Source organism: Notechis scutatus, chromosome 2 (genome assembly GCF_049901735.1).
Source record: "Notechis scutatus isolate UNSWTSFEM ecotype Mainland chromosome 2, rNotScu1.2, whole genome shotgun sequence".
NCBI classification, from domain to species: Eukaryota; Metazoa; Chordata; class Lepidosauria; order Squamata; family Elapidae; genus Notechis; species Notechis scutatus.
The window spans coordinates 190,255,159-190,261,405 of record NC_142010.1 but is presented as its reverse complement, the minus strand read 5'-3'; positions in this window follow the sequence as shown (position 1 = coordinate 190,261,405).

Genomic DNA, 6,247 nt, shown 5'->3' with positions numbered 1-6,247 from the left:
TTGTTTCCCTGTTTCTAAGTTCTATTTTTGTTATTTAACCATTGATAAAATAAATCCTATGTCATATGATATTCAGTTGCTTTTTCTCCTTAATTGCAAGCGTTAATCTATTCATTTCTGCACATACTAATATTTTTCTGATCACATTCTCATCTGTAGGTATCTCTTCACTTTTCCAGTTTTGTGCAAATACTAGCTGCAGTTAATATATGAATAATTAAATATGCATTTCCCTTCCCCAATAGAAATATTTCTGGCTTTAAATCAATATGCTGCTTTATCATTTTTTCCAGCCATTTATGTATTTTTGTCAAGTATTTTTTTGCTTTTAAGCAAGTCCACCACATGTGATAGTATGACCCAGGTATCTGGTGGCACTTCCAGCATTTTGCCGACTTATCTTTAAACATCTTTGCCAACCTCACTGGTGTGAAATGCCATCTATAAAGCATCTTGTACAAATTGTTCTTTTAATAACATATGCTAGATGTTACCAGATGCATAATTTACTTATTTTTTTGTTTGCTACTTTAGACTAACAGATTTCTTCTTATAATTTTGTTGTACTGAGTTTCACTATTGTTGGCTCATTGCACCACATCAAATTATTAGTCACTAAGGGCAATATAGTTGGAATTAGCATAGCGAGTACTTATTTGAAATTAACTAATACACCAGTAGTTGGTTACACAAGGGATTCCCAAATTGTTGGTTGCAATAACTAACCTTGGATGTTACAGCATCTCACCAAACTGAGATTATCTCAAAACTATGTTACATGTGCAAATCCTGCCATTGTGTATTGTAGTCCCCATGTGTGACAAAGGTAGGTAAATCATAGTACAGGTAGTCCTTGATTTACAACAGTTCATTTAGTGACTTTTCTTTTTTTTTTTTTTAAACAAGTTTTATTAATTTTTAAAACACACAAATTATCATTATTCATTACATGTTTAAACCTTTTTCCATTGTAAATTTAACAAGTCAGATAAATTATGATTCTGTTTTAAACCATTTCCATATAATATACCAAAACCTCTTATTCAATTTCTCTTTACTTCTCTTTACTCTTATTCAATATCATTATTATTATTTCATCTGATTCTTTCTGACTTAGTTACCATTATTCTCATTCTATATTTCTACAAGTTTTTACCAATTCTCCCCCAAAAAGACATATACACACAACACACAAAACATAAAAAAATCTTTTGGAAAGTAACTTGGACCCAGGTGTCTCTCTCTTCATGGACTTCAATTATATTCATGCTCATCTTACATATCATTACTTATTTTATTTACCATTCTAAGCCTTCTATATTAACTTCTCCACATATTTCACACTTCTTAATTCTACCTTAATTAATCATCTTAGTTTAAATCATTATATTTGTATCTTTTGTCCATTTTTTATCATCCCTTTGTCTCATCCCTTATGAAAAAAAAAGAAAATCAGTTTCTCCTGAAATCATTAATCAGAGTATGATGCCTTTCTATCTCCCCCCTAAGTTAATCAAATTAATCTTTAAAATAATATCTAATACCCAATCAGATTTTGCTTGGTACATTCTATCTAACTAATACATCCAACACAATTAAATGCATAATTAGACAATAAATCCAAATATTAAAAAAAAATACTATAATAAAAATTTTATAATAACATCAATACCATAATTTTTATTAAACTCTTTAATTAAAACAATATTCTAAACCTCTCCTATTATTAAGTTTTAAAGCCAATCATTTTTAAACATTTTAACATTTTAATCTCTTATCAACTCTTAAACCATTGCAATACTACCATCTCATCTTATGTACCTTGCAAAATCTTTTTTTTTTAAAAAAATTATACTTTATCCATTATCCATAAAAAATTCCTTTTTTCCATTTAATTTCAAAACATTGTAGCTTTTCTCCACCTTTTCCCTTTCTTTCTTCTCCCAACAAACCTTTCTACCCCCCTTCTTCTAGCCTCTGCCTTACCGGCTTCCCTTCTCTGTCGTATTTCTTTTCCCCTTTGTTTACAATCATCATATTGGTTTTGCACTTTATTTTTCCCTTTCTTAAATGTTTTTTAGATCTTAAGTCCTTAAGTCCTTTAGTTTTCTTCTTTTCTCTTCTTTTCTTTCTCTCTTCCTTTTTCTGGATCAAATTCTGAGATTCATTAAAGATGGCTCCTTCCTTTCTTTCTTGTTCCTCTGCTGTCTTCATCTGTTGTAATTTTTTGTTGATAATTAGTAAGCGCCATTTCTAAGAAAAGGAAAGCTTCTTCCACACCATGTTTACCATTTTTTTTGCTTGTTCATATTCTTTTCTTAGTTCCTCAACAGAAAGAGCCATTATAAATCTTTTCTTTTCTTTTCTCCTTCTTTCTTCTTACAACAACCAGAATATTCAAAAGAAAATAAAAAGATAAAACAGTCCCAAAGTTATCAATCAGTCCAAACCAAGGCAGAGTTCTCACTTTCTCCTTCTGGGGTAATATCAATCAAAAAGAAAGAAAGTCCAAATCTGTTTAAAATCTTATTACAATATATTCTAGTCTTCAAATCCTTAAGGCATCTGCTCCAACAAAATCTTAGCATACAAATATTTTCTTTTTAATCCTCTCTCTTCCCACTCATCGCTTAAAACCAATTTCCACCTAAAAAAAATAGGTTTCTTAATATCCAGTTATTTATTCCGTAGGAAAAGAGGGAAAGCTATCCTTTCAGCACCTTCAAGCAGCCGCTTTTTTCCTCTTCTGGCAGGTATTATTCAGAAAGTCATACTTTTCAGGAATTTTATTAAATATGTCTTAGAGTCCTAGGAGCCAAGAAAAACTTTCTCCTCTCAATCACTTTCTCCACTTCCTCCTGCGCATTCTTACCCGGCTGCCAGCTTCTTTGTGGCGGCCATTACGGACCGCCGCTGCACCGTCCTGGGAAAAGGGGTTCTGCCGGCCAGGGAGGGGTCTGCAACACCCCAGTCCCTTCTCCGGATCCCCCTACCTTCAGCTGCCCCTGCAGGGCAGCCTAGCTCCATACCCGTGTGGGTTGGAGCCCCAAAACGGCTAGCGCAGCAGGATCGCGCAGCTTCGCAAATCCTGCCGCTCGCGAAGCCGACAAACCGGAAGTCCCAGTGACTTTTCAAAGTTAACAACGGCAGTGAAAAATGTGAAAACCGTTTTTCACACTTACTTTGCAGCGTCCCTATGATCATGTGATCAAAATGCAGATGTTTGGCAACCGACTCATTTATGACCATTGCAGTGTCCTGGAGTCATGTGATCCCCTTTTGTGACCTTCTGACATGCAAAGTCAATGGGGAAGCCAGATTCACTTAACAACCTGGTTACTAACTTATCCACTGCAGTGATTCACTTAACAACTGTGGCAAGAAAGGTCGTAAAATGGGGCAAAACTCAAATGTCTCAACAGAAATGTTGGACTCAATTATGGTCGTAACTTGAGGACTACCTGTATTCAGTACATAAAATTGCAATGCACTTCTTTTCAGATTCACACCATCCCAAATCCACAAAGACCTATGAATCACACAATCCATCTTATAATGGGACCTCACCCAGTAAATGGTTTCTAAACAAGCAGTGCATTTTTTGCTCTGCTAGCTAGACAAATGGTTGGTTTTGGTTGCTAGGAGCTTGTCTCCCTAGATTATTCACTCCTGGATTAGAAAAGGAATAATGCAGAATCAACCTGAAACTCCTTGGACTGGTCTGTAAGGGGTGAAATTCAGATGGTTTCAATCTCTTTGATAAGCTCAACCAAAGGAGGGGCTCACATCCTATCTACCTAGTCCTTGTTTTTGAAGAACGCCTCTGCATTTAACCCCACTTTTTTTTTTTGCAAAGTTTTTTTTCTTGTTCTCTTTCTGCATGTTAATTGCTGGCTGCGTGCTGGAATTTTGATATTTTCTCTCCTGGTGGACTCTTAATTGATTTAATAGTACCAGAGGTGTGAGTTAAAATAGCAAGAGGCAAACGGCAACAAGTCTTCTTCGATTACTGAGATAATAATTTAATGACCTAATCATATTGAACTTTTACCAAAAAGTCTGTACATATTATCAGTTTGAAAATATTTTATATCTTCATTGTATTTTTATTGCGTTCTGTGTGCAACTCTCCTTTTTCTTTCTGCGCTTCAGGGGTTTGCAAATTGACATTATTCTTGCCAGCTGCTTTCCTCTTGGAATTTTCCCTCTGACCTTGAAAAAAGAACTTTGTATTCTTTTTTGCTTCTCTGCTGCCAGAACTAGCTGTAAGAGAGGAATTCTGCAGATTTATAAAATGCCTCCTAAGAGAGAAGTAGAGATATCTAGCTGTAAGTCAGACGAACCCAGTGCCAAGCTTCTTATGGAAGTATTTGAGAAAAAGTTCTCTTAAGTTACATGATATGCTAGAGACACGAATAAACAATCTGATAAAAAGTTTAAATTATTAGTAACAGAGTTAAAACAAACCAAAGAAGATGACAGCATTGTGGATAATTAGTAAGTGAAGGTTTTGTTCGTGACTGGTTTAATTATTATAGAATTTTTTAATGATTTAAACTTGATAAAAATGTTTTCACAGGAGTTAAAACTGAATTAGATATCACTTTATGTTCTAGAGATGACCACTTGATTGCTAAAGTTTATAATGTTATTCAAGATGAACCTGAAAGACGAATATGTAAAAGACTGCACAGTAAAATGGGCAAAACAATTTGGGTATAATATAACATTAGATAAATGGGAGAATGTGCAGACTAATGGATTAAAATTTACTTTGAAGTATAGTTTGAAAGAATTTTTTAATAAAATGATATATCGTTGGTGTTTGACTGTAGATAGATTGGCAAAAATGTATAGAGGGACTTTTAACAAGTGCTGGAAATGTAATCAAAATCCAGGTACATTTTGTCATATGTGGTGGTCTTGCAAGTATGTGAAAACATTCTGGATAAACATAATGATAATGCAGAAAATACTTAAGACACAAATATTAATAAAACTGAAAGCTTTTCTTTTAGATATTATGAATAAATCAACTGAAAAACCATTTGGGACAGTGGCCCCCAACCTTTTTTGTGCCGCGGCCCGGTACCGGCATCACAAAATGATCCGCGGCCCGGTACCGGCATCAGCACGCATGACAAGGCAAGGCAAGCCGAGCGACCGGCCAGCCAGCCGTCCCCTGCTTCTCCCCGCCACCTTCAACTCCTCCTTTGTACCTTTGTCGATGGGCTTCACTTCGGGACGGCTTCGGAACGGTCGCTTGGCTTGCCTTGCCTTGGGTGCTGAAAGAATCCTCGCGCCTTAGTTTTGTTCGAAGCCCCCCCCCCCTTCGATGAAACTAAGGCGCGAGGATTCCTTCAGGACCAACGCCGCTTTCCAACTGGAAAAGCTCACCCAAAGCACTTTCTCGTCAAACAAGATGGCGGCGCCCAGCAAACCGGCGGCCCGGTAGGAAATGTTCCACGGACCGGTACCGGTCCGCGGCCCGGTGGTTGGGGACCCCTGATTTGGGACACTATTTCTTTACATGGTCACCCCTGCGAGGTTTGTACTTGCTAAGCACTGGGAAGGGAAGGAGATGCCGACAGTTGAAGAATGACTTTTAAAATAAATAAGTTATAAACCTCTTACGTAAAGTGACAAAAGTCAAAGAACTAGAACTCTTATTACCTTTGAATCGAATTAGAAAGATATTGAATAGGATAGAAGATACCTTAAAGGGATTGCAGAAACTGACCAAGAGAGCAAGTTTGGTATGGTGGTTAAGCTACCAGGCTAGAAACTGGAAGCCAGTTGGGTGACTTTGTACCAGCCATTCTTAGAAGAAAATGTCAAACCACTTCTAAAAATCCTGCCAAGAAAACTGCAGAGAGTAATCCAGGCAATTATCACAAATAAAGATTTACTCAAAGGAACATATGCACAAACATGTGCACACAAACACACAGTGTTTGACACTGCCTGCAAATTATAGACTCTATGGACTGGGCTAAAGATTGAGAAGGCTAAAAATCTAATAATTTATTTTGCAGGAGGAATTATTGGTTACACTAATTGTTTGCCTTCTTTCCTGAACATAATGCATGTCTGCAAATGAAGCATATCAAGAGCTGATATAGCTACCAAGCAACCATTTTGGAAACAATGAGCCAAAGCCTACTAGAATGCATGAAGATAACAAGAGCAATATTCTACTTTCCCTGAGATTAGATGACACGCAAAATACATAGATGCTTAAAGCCAT